Source organism: Notechis scutatus, chromosome 5 (genome assembly GCF_049901735.1).
Source record: "Notechis scutatus isolate UNSWTSFEM ecotype Mainland chromosome 5, rNotScu1.2, whole genome shotgun sequence".
Classification (NCBI taxonomy): Eukaryota; Metazoa; Chordata; class Lepidosauria; order Squamata; family Elapidae; genus Notechis; species Notechis scutatus.
Window position 1 is genome coordinate 96157848 of NC_142013.1, and position 16109 is coordinate 96173956.

Here is a 16109-nt window from a genome sequence, read left to right on the forward strand (position 1 = left end):
AATCTTTTGAAAAAGCACCATTGGAATGAGCAGACTTTTATCTTCCAACAGTAGTATATAGATATACTATGGAATTTCTGATTGCATAAAATACCTACTTACTGATTGACTGGACCAGTGCAGACTACATAACATCATGAATTTGATGTCACGGAGCTCTGATGTTTGTGGAGTTGGACTATAATTTTTTAACCATTCGCCAAAATACTCTGTGTATACTCTGTGTATCTGTGAGTAGGACGTGGGACTTCTGAATGCAATTCTTTTTTTAAAAAACGTGGTCAATTCTCAAAGGAATCAAAATCAGTTGGGCATTTATAGACATAGGATTTTTTGTTTTTATCTTTGAAGTTTGGATTATTAGAATATGCAATGCAATATGCGATGTAATTTTGGGGTATTAAATGGAAGTGTCATAATTTTTAACAGTTATGGCTTGAGGAGGTCACAGAGACTAAAGAGAAAGGGAGATGGTGCTTGAACATCCAGGTAGCTATCAGGGCTTAACTGCCTACCCCTAAAAACAAATCAATATTGGTCAGTTGAGATCAATATTTTCCCAGTGTTCCTCCTAAGAATTAACAATCAGAGGCAGATAATCTGAGTGATTAAACAACATACAATTCTCTGTAGAAGACAAAATTACTAATTTACTGAAGCCAATCACAAACAGAATGAGGTTTGGGTTGATAGCCATATCAACAAAAATTGCAGATATTTTTGATAAATTGATGAGCTGATAAGCCAGATGTTCCCAAAATAGCAGAATTTCTAACTGTGGCAGGTCAGCAGCCATATAGGTTTTTGTAAGCATTTTGCTGAATCCAAAGTTAGTTATAAGCATTGGTGACAAATTTGAAGAACCTCCTGTATCTAATGAGCTTTTACCTTAAGCTTATTACAGCATGATGGAGCAACTTGGAATGTTCTCACAAATTGAAAAGTAAACGGTCAACTTGCAACTTTAGACAATTGAGAAATTCATTACTTAGAAATCAAATTGTGTGTATTTGGAATGCTACAAAACTTAACCCAATTTTTTTTTACAGAGGTGCAAGTTATGACAAAATACACAGGTAAGTCAAGTTATGAGAAAATGATGACAGAAGTTCCTCTAACCATTAGTAATTCTAAGATAAAGAATTACTGTACATTCCAGCTCCTGGTTTCTCTTGCAAATTTTCTGGAGCTAAAAAACTGGGATCAGTTTCAATTTGTGAACTCTGATCAAATGTTCTCTTATAGCTGTCCATAGCTACTTGTGGACCTGATTCATCTGTGTTGCTATGGACCACACCATCCCTAATTTCATTTTGGGATGGGGGGTATTCTCAAATGTCTGTATAGTAGTCAGGGTTCCGACAGATGCCCTGATTCAATATGTGTAAGTAAATTCAATTTTTCAATTTAATCAATATCCAAAAGTTAATATGTGAGAACCATGCCAATTTCAGAAGACATAGTGTATTTAATTCTAGTGGAGTAAATTTTTTGAAAAATATAAACTTATTAATATGGAATCTCTGAATTTTATTCCCATGGTCCCCACCTCTAGATCCACTGTCTCTTCTTAAACCGAATTCCCCACTTCTACCTGGTTTTACAATGACTCGTGGTTAATTAAATTCTTTTTGAGATGAATGACCTGCACCCTATATCTAATTAGCTTCTACCTTAAGCTTTTTAGAAATTATTGGATTATTAAAAACAGATGAATGTAATCACTGTTGTTCCAATGAAGCTGGCATGAGGTCATTTCTCTGCTGTACTTTCACTGTTTTTTCCTCATACAATAAAACTAACTAGGTAACTCAGGTAGTTTTATCAGGTCATAGCTATCACGACTTTACCAGTTGGTTGACAGTTGAGTCTCTCTGCCTCTGATAGAGGAACAGAATCCCCTTCAGACATGGGTGTCAAACTTGATCATGTCACATGACATATAGTTATGTATCACAATGTTTTTTGCCTTTGCAGAGCCAAGGTGGGCGTGGCCTGTGTATGATGCATTTGGCCCATGGGCTGCCAGTTTGACAGGCCTGCTTTAAGATAAGGGAAATTTTTTTATGTAAATACTTCACTTTGATGCCAAAATATTTTTTTTTCATTAAAAAATATCCACAGCTAGGGAAAGATCTAACATATCTGAGAGCACTCCACAAAATAAGGATCTTTCTTCTGAACTTCACATGTTCTCAGGGGCAAGGGTATCTTAATTTGCACATCCAAATTTCTGGCTGAATGTTTCTACTGAGAGTGTGACAGTGTATAGCTTAGGGATTTGTACAACACATTAGCCAATCTCCTTCATGTAATCAAGGACATCATGCTAACAGAGTATATTTCTTTCAGAATAGCAGCCCTTTCATTTGTAGAACAATGAGATGAGGAAAATCAGACACTTGGAAATTTGTCTAGGGAAGCTCTAGTGTTTTTTAGTTAATTACAGTGACTAGGACAAGCCTAGTTTAGCACTTTAACACATTGCCCTTTTTGTTTTGTTTTGTTTTTGTCTCATTAAAGGAGTCTTCCTTTTAACTGAGATATCAATGGTTACTTGAAATGAAAGCAGAGTGTATATATTGTAGCTTATAATTAATTATTTGTAACCCAAGAGGTCTTACAATTTAAAAAAAGGAAATAATAAATCATCGAGGTAAAGCAGTTGATTTATATGGGATGTAAAATTTAAACCAATATCATTAAAATCAAGTTCAGTTAATAATTAAAAGCTTAATAGAAATAGTACCATCTGTGTGATTCTTGGGAGGCAGATCATAAACAGTTCTGTCTGATATGCCAGAAAGATGAGATTCTGTCAAACAACTTCTTCAAAAGGGTATCTCCTGCTGGACAGAGAATTGGTCATTCATCTAGTCAGATCTAAGTCATTGAGGGGTTTAAAAGTCAACATTAGCAACTTAAATTGTGCCTGATAAAGAAAACAACCGACCAATTGAAATCTTTCAGACATCGTATAGCTTGCGCTGATTAGAAACCTTCCTTCTTCACTGTCAATCATTTGCAATTTCTTGACATTGTTGAAGAACAACCCCACATTTGTGAATAACTGTTCCTAAGACATCTGGTTCATGAAGGGTCACTAATTGGTGTGCACTAGTTATAATGGTGCAAACTTTATGTAATCACCATTATATGCTCTAGTGTTAGCTCTGGCTTTAGAAACACCCCACCCAAAATTGTAAAAAGACATGACATGTTAGCAATATTCCAGCATTTGAAGGTCTGTCACAAAGAAGAGGGGGACAACTGATGTTCCAAAGCACCAGCAGGCAAGACAAGATACAATGAATGGAAATTAATCAAGGAGACAAACAACCTAGAATTAAGGAGAAACTTCCTAACAGTGACAATTAGCCAATGGAACAGCTTGCCTTTCAGAAGTTGTGGGTGCTTTATCACTGGAGGTTTTTAAGAAAAGTCTGGACAGCCATCTGTCTGGAATGGTATAGGATCTCCTGCTTAAGCAGGGGATTGATTGATCCTTAAGCAGGGGATTGAAGTAGAAGACTTCTTCTTCCAGCTCAGTTCTCATTGATTGATTGATTGATTGATTGATTGATTGATTGATTGAGAAATATAACTTCATGCAGAACAGGTAACACCTCAGTCCGAAGTCTCATTAATTACTTCCATAAAAGTTAGAGATAATACAGTACTGTATTATCTCCAACTTTTATGGAATTAATTAATCTTTGTTCTTTATCCAAGTCATTATCAAAGTTAGGCAATGTTCAAGAGTGTTAACAGTTAGGAAGCAGAATAACTGAAGATCATCAACATACTTACAACAAATTCTTTCACAAGTCCATATACTGTAAGTTATCCTGGTGGCAGCTCCACATGATGGTTTAGTAACAAAAAGGGTAATAAGCCTTTGTGGGACAGTTTATGTTGAACAATAGGACTCTGAAATACCACAAGCAATGTTCAAAGGTTCAACTCTGGCAGTTTTGACTCTCATTGGCCTGGTTCCTTATTTCATTTAAATGGCACAAAATTATCCCCAAATCAGCTGTATGTATGTATGTATGTATGTATGTATGTATGTATTTATATATGTACGTATGTACACACACACACACACACACACACACACACACACACACACACTGTATACACACACAGAGAGAGCGATTTTGTAATTAATATTTCAAATATTCATTATTATTTTACATCTGTTGTTCATTCATAGATAACTGTTCTGAATAAACAAAAGGGCTAGAGATTTACTGGATGAATTTATGCCTTGATGTGAAGAGAAAAGGCATCATTCACTCATTGTAGAAGCTCCTATGCAATTAAGTGGTGATGTGTTAATGTAATGATGAATAGATTACCATTTAAAGGGGAATTCAGAAATCATCCACATACTTGTCTACATGAGAAATGATACACAGAAGCAGAGACTACATTATAAATCTTCTGAGCTGCCTCAAAATAGTACATAGTACTTGTGTGATCTTTATCAAAAAAATCGTTAATCTTCATCAGATCTTTATTTTAAAAAAGGAAGAACTTTCTAAATTTAGAGAAACAAATATTATTTTGTTTTAGAAAAGGCCATGAAAAATAGAATCTTATAAAGATAAAAGGCAACCAATTATAATGAACCAATAGATGGCAGACAAATGCTACATTTTCACTAAAATTGCTTTTTTAAAACTGTTAAAATTAAAATGCACAGGGGCTGTAGGAAATTATTGTAAATATAGCAGAATTTTGTAACTTGGCTAATGGAAGGAAGGTTATATATGTAACATATAAATAAAGTTACATATTTTTTGCATTTGTTCTTTTTTTTACAATTGATAAGAAACTACCAGCAGTGAAAGATGGATAGATGGATAATCTGTCCATTTACATGTCTAACAGATACTCCAATCCTACAGTAATTTCTTCATTACATTAATCAAGCTGAATCAATTGAAGGTGCAAGACCTTGGCCTAGAAGCTTTTCACTGAATAGTGATGGACTAGGACAACTTTTGCTAGTCCCCTGATGCTGAATGGCTCCTATCCATTCTAGAAAGTCAAGCTGGTTAAGTCCATAAATTAACTGGGTTGGGTCCTCCTACAAAAGAAAAGCTGTGACGAACTAGCCTTCATGAACTCTTGTTTGATTCAGTATCTTATTTTTGGGATCTCCCAAAACTGTATGATTTTCCTTCTTCAGGAACATTCAACCACGTCCTCTTTTAAGATGCATCAAATGCACATTAAAGAGCATGGGGCTTTGATCGCCCAATAATATTGTTGATATTGTTGACCCCTCACCTCTCGATGTCTCTCTTTTTCACCCAGTCCCTTTTTCTTCCCTCACTACCCAAAATTAATTCAATGGAATGAAGAATGAGATGCAGAGGTGGTATTCAGCAGGTTCTGACCAGTTGTGGAGAACCAGTAGCAGAAATTTTGAGTAGTTCAGAGAACCGGCAAATACCACCTTTGACTGGCCCCTCCCCCATCTATTCTCTGCCTCCCGAACCCAGCTGATCAGCTGGGTCTTCTTTTGTTGCCCTGCACAGGAGAACAGAGCCAGAAAGAAGGTTAGTGGGGTGGGGAGGGAATGAAGTAACCTTCCCCCAAGAGTGGTGTGGGAATGGAGATTTTACAGTATTTTTCCTCTGCCATGCCTACCAAGCTATGCCCTTCCCACCAAGCCACACCCACAGAACTTGTGGTAAAAAAATTTGAAGCCCACCACTGATGAGATGGAATAAAATGCAGTCGGTGTTCCTCCACTGATTGGCTGGGCGACCACTGGCCTGATATGGGACAGAAATGCAGACACTTGGTATTTCAAAAACATTACAAGAGATTTTTGTTTTCACATTGCATTTAATTCAAGAATATTTCAATTTAAAATTAAACATTGCAAATCCTACAAATATCCCTTTTCATTATTCATCAACTGACTACAGGTTCCTGGAAAGATACCAGTTTCTGAATGTAATCCCTCTGAATTTCAGTAATTCTCTTCTCTCAGCCAGAAATGGCATATTTTCCTGCCTCTTTCACATGTAATTAAAGTATTTTCATAAAGAATTCAAGCAAGGTATAGAAAAAGATATTTTACACTGCAGGGGGTGACTTAGTCAATCTGCCTTTCTTTTCTTTTCTTTTTCTTTTTTTCTTCTTCCATAAGTTTAAGTAAAACCTTACGTGCATCAGATAGCAAGTGGCAGCACTTATCCAACCTTGACTGATCTCAAACCGAATCTTGCCCAAACCAGAACTGATTAGACAAAAACAAAAGAAAGACACAAAAACAAAATAAAAAGACCCAGGACTGGGGGATACATTGGAAAGTCAGAGGGAAAACATTTCAGAGGGATACAATGTCAAACTACTTTCATATTCTTATTAAACAAAAACAGCATTGACCTTCCCCAATAAGCAGCAAAAGTTAAGCCTGACTTAAGGTTCTTGTGTTCTTTTTTCTCTTTCCCACTCTGTGCCTTCTCTCTTTCCCTCACTCTGTCTCTTTGTGTTTAAACTGAAAGAAAGAGAAAGAAAAAAAGAAAAGAAATGAGACATGGAAGAAGGGAGACAGTTATCTTCCATACTGATATTTTTTTGAAAGAAATTTTCTCTCTATTCCCCTTCTTCATTTGCTCCCAGTTATCAAGCTTTGAGTTCAGCAGTAAACCATAGCTCATCAGATGCTTAAGTCCTTGGTTTAACTTGGCAGAAGGCTTTTTGGGATGACTCAGCTGGGATAAAATATTTATGGTAGATAATATTGAAGCAATAAACACAACAATTGATTCACTGCTGAAGTGAAAAGTATCATGGTTGGAGCTTTGGGGTATCTTTAGTCCAGAATTTAAAGTTCCACACACACACACCCCCCACACACACACCAATCTTTGAAGTTAATGGATCCTTGGCTAATTTTTTTTGATGGCCTTGACATTGACATGCTCCTGAAGGAGTCTGAATCAGAGGAGGAAGATGAACAATTGACAGGGAGTGAGAGTGTGGCTCCATGGCTGTGGAGGAAACTGGGGAAGGGCAAAGTCTGGCTGAATAGAGCAGGGAAGAGGCAGAACAAGGGAGAGGGAGTTCAGAGGAAGACCCAGGCCTACCCCCTCTTCACCCTAGGGCACAGAGGGAGAAACGGATAAGAGAGCAATGTGGGTTGCATGGCTTATGGGGGAGGAAAGGGCCCTGATTCCCTTCATTAGCCACATCTGGGAAGAGAATTTAAAAGAGATGCATGCTGGGAACAAACGTGAGTTTATCTTGTGTTGACTTTATCTGCGTTCCTGACATCCTCCTAACCGTGTTGAATTACTACCGTTCCTTCAAGTCTGGAATTCCTTCTCCTTGCCCTGCCAGACTAATTACATCATCTTGCCTTGATTGGAATTATAGTTTTTGTTAACCACATTTTGGACTTGATTCTCTGCAGCCAAAGGCTGTTCCTGGGAGAGTTTTTCTCTAGCCAGAAGGTAACCAGGACATTGGGGGCAAAGTTGGAGCTGATAAAGGGACTCCTATTGATTATCTGACTGTGTTGCCTTTGCGCCACACACCGGGTCATCACAGACATGGAGTAATGCTGAATTAATAGTTGTCTCTAACCTGAGTAACACCAGTTTTCCTGTCACCAATCTCAGCTCCTGTGCTTCCTAGCATGAAAGGATAGTAACTAGTTCAATTTAGCAATATCAATACTACCACACTTAATACCGTTTTAATATACACAACCAGTGGTGGGATTCAACTAGTGTAATGACTGGTTTAGTGAGTGTGCACAGCATTTGAAATCTGCCCATTTTCAGCTCTAATACTTACCTTCTACTGCAGCCCCGGGGATTAAAATAGCTGAAGCATGGCAATCCACTGTGCCGTGCAAATCAGCTGAGCTGCAAAACACAGAAATAAAGGACAGACTAGGGCAGGGGTGGATGGGCGGGACTAAATGATCACTGGAACTACCAGTTTGACCGAAACGGTAGAAACCCACCCCTGTGCACAACCAGATGAGGCAGATTCATAGGCTGTGATGTGGTGATTAAGGTAGCAGAATAGGACTGACCCTCAGACCTGACAGTTCACTGGATGATTTTCAGACAGTCACTTGGTTTGCAATATTTCTGCTATGAGGGAAAAGAAAAGAAAAAAAGAAAGAAAGGTTGAAGTGGGACATTGTTTAGTGCTTTGAACTCGTAGAAGAAAAGCAGATTCTCTCTCTCTCTCTCTCTCTCTCTCTCTCTCTCTCTCTCTCTCTCTCTCTCTCTCTCTTTCTCCTGTACTATAGCTGAGTTTGTGAGCATCAGCTGCGATATTCACAGTCACTGCAGAAAGCAATCATTTTGCACCAGAACATTATGTACTGAGTGGGGAATCAAATCTTCCCCCGTCCCCCTCAATGTTTTCCAGTCTTAGAGATGTTTTCACTGTTCTTCCATCCTAAATTTAGCTCTCATTACATCTAATACTGCACCCATCCTTTCATAATTTGCCATGGAGCCTTTTACCAAACAGCATTAGAAGGTCTGCTATTTTCATAAAAGTGCATGACTTCCTAAAAGGAGAGACGCTGGTGTTTCTTTTTTCTTTTTTAAAGCAAAATCTATAAAGATTCTCCTTGCCTAACTCTCTGCCCCCTGAGAGTTACAATCTGTGCTAATGCCCACTGAAGCAGCAACTATGTTTACAGTGATATCCAATTCTATCAAAAATCAGAGAGATGTTTCTGTTAGAAAAGTAAAAGATTCAAAGGGATCTAACTCTAAAATGCTGCATTTCTGAAAGCTGACAGGCTTCAGAAAGGTATACTTATAAACTTTTCTCTCTTCTGTCCTCCCTCCCTCCCTCCTTCCCTGCCTCCCTGCCTCTAGATAGATATAGATAGATAGATAGATAGATAGATAGATAGATAGATAGATAGATAGATAGATAGATAGATAGATAGATAGATAGATAGATAGATAGATAGATAGAAGAGAAGTTCCCATTGACATATATCCCATGTCAATGTGATGAAAAGGCAGTAAGCTTTTAGATTTGGAATTGATTCTGAGTCACAACAGGTGGGCTCCACATTAGTTCAAATTAAACTGGCCCTTTTTAAAGAAGTGGTGTCTGATCGAAACATTGTGGCCAGCATACTCACATTTACCAGATATCAGTCTGCTAAATAAGATAAGAACATAAAGATTTGCATTATAAGCTCCTTGGAGGAAAATGCACTTGATATTTTATTCATATGAAACACTAATATATATTGGATGTTACATGAATTAATCACAATCAGTAACATCAAAGAGATTGCTTTATTGATTGATGTATGAATACAGATTGTTTTATAAAAATGGATACCTATCTCACTGAGTATTAAAATTTTGCAAGCCCTGTCAAAGGGGGATGTAATTTATCTATGGAAAGGAAAGAGCAAGGAGAGGTCATAAAGAGTAATTTCTGGCAAGAGATGGTCTGCATTTCAAGAAAGTCAGGAATAATATGTCTGGAATCACCTTGCAAACCAGATCTGAAGGGCTTTAAGCAGAGTTTAATAGAATAAAGAGTTAATTTGTTCGCTCCAATAACCAATATATACACAGTGTGGGCTTTAAAAGGACACGTGAAACAGTTTCACCCTCTATACTCAAGCACACTCAACACACTTGATCTTCATATGGAAAGTTGGCAAATCAACCAACTTTCACTCTAATGGAGACAGCATCTATATAGACTTCTTTATGGAGGACATGGGGGCCGAGATAGCTCATGTGGAAAGATGCTGGGCCTGCCACCGCTGAGGTCAGTGGCTCGATTCCCATGAGTGAATAAACCACATAGGGACAAGAAAGGATCCTCCCCCAAATGCCTTCCGGCATTCAGGCATCCCGGGGGTAAAGATAACACCCCCCACCCCCCACCCCCCCAAAAAATAAATCCTTTAACAGAGGCAGCCAGCCACCTCGGTGATCCCTGGCTAACACATGCCATACGATAATTAAATAAATATGGAGGACACAGCATCTTATAGATGTAATCAGGGAGTGTCCAGGGTGGAGAGAGCTATTATTTGTACAGTAGTCCTTGACTTACAACAATTCATTTAGAGACTGTTAGCACTGAGAAAGTGACTTATGAATGTTTTTCACATTTATGACTATTGTGGTCATGTGATCAAAATTCAGATGCTTGGCAACTGATTCATACTGATTTATGAGAGTTGCAGTGTCCCAAGGTCACATGATCAGTTTTTGCAACCTTTTGACAAGCAAAGTCCATGGGGAATGGGGGAACTCATTCACTGTGTTATTGACTTAATAACTATAGTGATTCACTTAACAAGTGTGGCAAGAAAGGGCATAAAATGGGGCAAACTTCACTTAATAAAAATTCACTCAACTGTGCTTGTAAGTCAAGGACTATCTGTATGAGAGATATTAAAGTTCTTTCCCCCGAATGCAAAAGATTCAGAAATTACTGTGTAAATATGAGCCAAGAATTAAAACACCCATTCTTTTTTAAAAGTAACCTTGTGGAGTATTTTTTTTTTTAAACAAGTTTTATTAATTTTCAAAACACACAAATCATCATTATCCATTACATATTTAAACCTTTTTCCATTATAAATTTAACAAGTCAGATGAACTATAATTCTGTTTTAAACCATTTCCATATAAACATACAAAAACCTCTTATCCATTTTCTCTTTATTTCTCTTTACTCTTATTCCATTTTATTATTATTATTTCATCTATTTCTTTCTGACTTAGTTACCATTACTCTCATTCTATATTTCTGCAAGGTTTCATTAATTCTCCCCCCCGCCAAAAAAAAAAAACACCATATATACACAACACACAAAACATAAAAAAAAATCTTTTTGGAAAGTAACTTGGACCTTGTGGAGTATTAACTAGTTGTTAATGTTTGCAAAAGAAAGCCAAAAAGCTGAAAGGACTCTTGTTTTTGGCAAGGAAGAAAAAAAGAAGGCTATTTGAAAGATATAGTAAGATGGTAACAGGTGATGGGGAGAAGGCATAAGTTCTCAATTCCTACTTTGCCTTGGTCTTCTCCCAAAATGGCAACTCTGTTCAAATGGATAAAAAGAGAACAATTTAGACAGAAGAAAGTAGAAATCCATGATTTAAAAAAAGAATTATTTGTGAGTACTTGGCTACTATGAATGGGTTTAGGACTCCAAGAATGGATCAGTTACATCAGCAATTATTGAAGGAATTTCTGGATGACATCTGGAAATCATGCTCTATGATTTCTGAGAAATTGGATGTCAGAGGATTTGAGATGGCAAATGTTGTTCCTATCTTCAAACAGGGGTGAAAATTATCCTGATTGAGGTGAGAAGCAGGCAGAGAGCTGTCACTTACAGATCTCTGAGGTATATAGGCTTGGCTATAAATTATTAAAGACAATACTAAAGAAAGAGATCATACTGAAATGGAAGGTTGTAAATTAGCTAGAGGTATGTAGGCAGTTAGTGTTTTTGCCACAGATTTGTAGCAAAGCATCTTGGTAAATCTGCTGGGTGAAAGTTCCCTAAAGGCTACTATAATTCAGAGGTTCAGAACTGATAAAGTGCAAAAGATCAAGTCCCAAGGTTGAAAGCCAAATATCTGCCCACAAGCATGGAATTAAAAAGAATCAGTAAGAATCAGGAACATAAGTTGGGAAGCCAGAGTGGTTATTTCCATCAAAATGGAAACCCAGGTGTAACCCAGATCACAAGAGTTATAAGCAGAGGTGAGCTGCTGGTGGTTCGCACTGGTTCTGATGAACTGGTAGTCAAGATTAGGCACAGTTTGGGGAACCACCAAATCCCACCACTGGCTGGCCCCACCCCCACCCATTTTTCAGCCTGCTTTTTGGCTGTTTTCAGACCATTTTGGAGCCGTTTTCTGGGCCAAAATTGGGCCATTTTTCAGGCCATTTTCAGTGTGGTTTTGGGCCTCAAAATGCCCCCAAAACAGCATGAAAATGGCCCAATGGGATAATGTTCAGCACAACAAAATAAATGTGTAAGTTGCATTAAGTTTTTCAACTTTATATTTGAGTGAAAAACAGGAGTGTTTCCTGCAAAGTCCTCTGACACATACAACAGTGAAATCTTACATATTTTAACCCAGGTGTGAGCCTCTTTCAGCATATATTAACAAAGACTGGTAACTGTAAAGTAACATTCCCTATTATCATATGCAGGTGTGTTGTGATGGTGTCAAACTTTCCAGTAATTATAACATAATGTTGTGTTAATTATGGCTGTAAAACCCTTTGAAATTGTACTTCCATTTCAGAAAAGTTCAAATAAGCAGCTGTTTGAAACTATTTTTTACAGCAACATGGATACCATAATTCTAAGTGAAATGAAACACTATGAAGTACAGAAAAGAGCAACAAAGATGATTATAGGGCTGGAGACCAAAATATATGAAGAACAGTTGCAGGAATTGGATATGTCTAGTCTAGTGAGAAGGAGTAGTGGTGGCATGATAGCAGTGTTCCAATATTTGAGGGGCTGACACAAAGAAGAGGGGGTCAACCTATTTTTCAAAGTACCAGAAAGCAAGACAAGAAACAATGGATGGAAAGTAATCAAGGAGAGAACCAACCTAGAACTAAAGAAAAATTTCCTAACAGTGAGGACAATTAACTAGTGGAAAGACTTGCCTTCAGAAATTGTGGGTGCTCCATCACTGGGGGGTTTTAAGAAGAGATTGGACAGCCACTTGTCTGGAATGGTATAGGTTTTTCTTCTTGAGGAGGAGGTTGGACTAAAAGACCTCCAAAGCCCTTCCAACTGTTATTCTGTTATTAAGCAACCATGTTGGCACTCTGGTTTCCAATTTTTCTTCTGTACAACTCCCTGAAATTCTCTTGCACTACTCTTCTCCAGTTTTGGTCATTATTTCAGAAGGAGAAATCATCCCTTTCTCCAGCAACATATACTTTAAGTTCTTCTTTGGGATATCCTCAGTGAAGACATTTCTGGCATTGGCAAATGGTAGGAGAGGACAGGGAGAATCTTCAATGCAGCCTGGAATACTTTATGAAAGCAAACGGCATTTCCTCTTTGCTTTAACCCATATAACTCTTCCCAAAGACAGATCTAAGTTACCTTTCACAAATCTACTATCAATAAAATTGAAAGTATATAGAAGCTCTCCAATATGGATTTTTTTTTAAAGACTCCATTTTAGCAGAAGCTATACATGGGAATTGATTTAAAGTGTGATTTGCTAAAATAGAATTGTATCAACTGTATTCTGCTGCCAGCAAACTGCACCCAATGGGCAGATCAATCCATGCATCCCCTCTAAAAATAATTTTACAGCCCAATAAACAGAAGCAGTCTGGTACCACTTTTTCTGACTACGAATCTTATTAAAAAGCATACACCTTGTGAGCTATAACTCAGCTCATCACAATTCAGTGGTGCAATTCAATGGTAAGAAAAGTAGCATCTTACACTTAGGCAAAAAACAAAACAACAAAAAAAAAACATAGGATACATAGTGTCAATTCATAAAATATTTTGTATACATGTTTTATAGTTGACAACAGAAAGAAGGGGGGAGTTTCAAAGAGCAGGTGGCAGTGTGGAATCGAAATTACATTCCATTCATATGAAATGTACTTTCCGGACATAGAATGTTACCTTCAAATAAATCTTTTTTTAGTTTTGGGAATGTGGCTTGAGGCTCTTGATTTAATTGGAGTAACTGCCGGAATCCTGACACATAGGATAGAATAAGTGGTACCTAGCTCAACAGCAGTTAGCTGTGAGAAAGATCTTGGAATCCTGGTGGATCATGGCTTAAATATGAGCCAGTAATGTGCTGCAGCTGCCAAAAAGCCAATGAAGTTCTGGACTCAACAGAAGGATGGTATGAAGATCATGTGAAGTGATAATACCACTTTATGCTTTACTTGTAAGACCACATTTGGAATACTGTGTCTGGTTTTGGTCACCCCAATACATTTAGATGTTCAAACTCTAGAAGAGTGCAGAAAAGAGCAACAAAGAAGATAAATGGTCTGAAGGCTAAACCGTATGATGAATGGTTATTGGAACATGATATGTCTAGTTTCAGAGAAAAGAAGGACTAGGGTGAGATGATAGCAATGTTCCAATATTGAATAATTGAACTGCCACAGAGAATAGGGGGTTGATCTATTCTCCAAAGCATCTAAGGGAAGAACAAGAAGTAACAGATGGGAACTTGAGAGATCCAACCAAGAACTAAGGAAACATTTCCTGACATAACAATTAATCAGTGCAATAGCTTGCCTCCAGTTTTGTATGCACCATAGTTGGAATTGTTAAGAAGACACTGAAGAAATATTTATCCAGAATGGTGTATGGTCTCCTTCTTCAGTTGGGGCTTGGACCAGGGGTGGGATTCCACTGGTATAACAACCGATTCAGCACTGCACCATTCTGGACAAATGGATCTCTTCTTAAAAACTTCCAGTGATGGAGAATTCACAAAATCTTGTTCTGCCTTCTGGTGCTTTGGAAAATAAGTTGACCCCCCTATTGTTTGTGGCAGTTTCTAAAATATTAGGACACTGCTATGATATTGCTCCTAGTACTTCTTTTCACTAGACTAGACATACCCAATTCCTGAAACCATTCTTTATATATTTTAGCCTCCAGCCCCCCTAATCATCTCATATTTGTTGCTGTTCTTTGCACTTTCTAGATTTCAATATCTTTGATTGATTCTATCCCTCTGTTAATGCAGCCCAGAATTGCATTGGCTCTTTTGGCAGCTGCAGCACACTGCTGGCTCATATTTAAATGATTGTCCATTAGGACTCCAAGATTCAGTTAGTACTATTGAGCCAAGTTTCACCTAATCTGTATCTGTGCATATGGTTTTTCCTGCCCAAGCGTAGAACTTAAAGACTTATTCTATTTGTTTTATGTACATAGTCCAGAATCAGGTTGAATCAGCCAGTGCCTTAATTAAATTCATTGCAATTAAATTAAATGAAACCATGTGACTTTATACTCATCCATAGCTACTTCCCTTTTCTATGCAACATATCCATGAATCATTGGCCATAGACATACATAGGTCAATATATTTATGGCTGACCTAGAAGAATGCCTTCTCAGCTCCTGCACAAAAGCATTTAGGTAGACCTTATATCAGAGGTGGTATTCAGCAAGTTCTGACCAGTTCTGGAGAACTGGTAGTGGACATTTTGAGTAGTTTGGAGAACTGGCAAATATCACTTCTGACTGGCCCCTCCCCCATTTATTCTCTGCCTCCTGAGTCCCAGCTGATCAACTGGGTCTTCTTTTGTTGCCCTGCACAGGACAACAGAACTGGAAAGCAGGTTAGTGGGGTGGAGAGGGAATGGGGATTTTGCAGTAACCTTCCCCCAGGAGTGGGGAGGGAATGAGGATTTTACAGTATGCTTTCCAGTGGTGGGATTCAAATGTTTTTACTACTGGTTCTTTGGGTATGGCTTGGTGAGCGTGGCATAGCTTGGTGGATGTGGCATGGTGGGTGTGGCAGGGGAAGGATCCTGTGAAATCTCCATTCCCACCCTACTCCAGGGGAAGGATACTGCAAAATCCCCATTCCCTCCCCACCCCACTAACCTGCTTTCCAGCTCCATTATCCTGTGCAGGGCAACAAAAGAAGACCCAGCCGATCAGCTGGGACTCGGGAGGCAGAGAATAGATGGGAGCGGGGCTGTCAGAGGTGGAATTCTGAACTATTCAAAATTTCCACTACTGTTTCTCCAGAACTAATCAGAACCTGCTGAATACCACCTCTGATCCTTCCCCTGCCTTGCCCATTAAGCCACACCCACCAAGCCATGCCACGCCCACCAAGCCATGCCCACAGAACTGATAGTACAAAATTTTCAATCCTACCACTGCCTTATATATCTATAACCATGAGAATCAGGAGAAACCATGATAATTTTAAGCACTTATTGAAAATTCCTCTGAGTAGTTTTTCTGACCATGCTAAGTGCTCCTGAGTCAATTTGCGAGCCTGAAAAGGAATGTGATTATTGGAAAAAAAAACATTTCTTGCATTATAAACAGTTTGGATTTTACAATATTATTTAACTTTGAT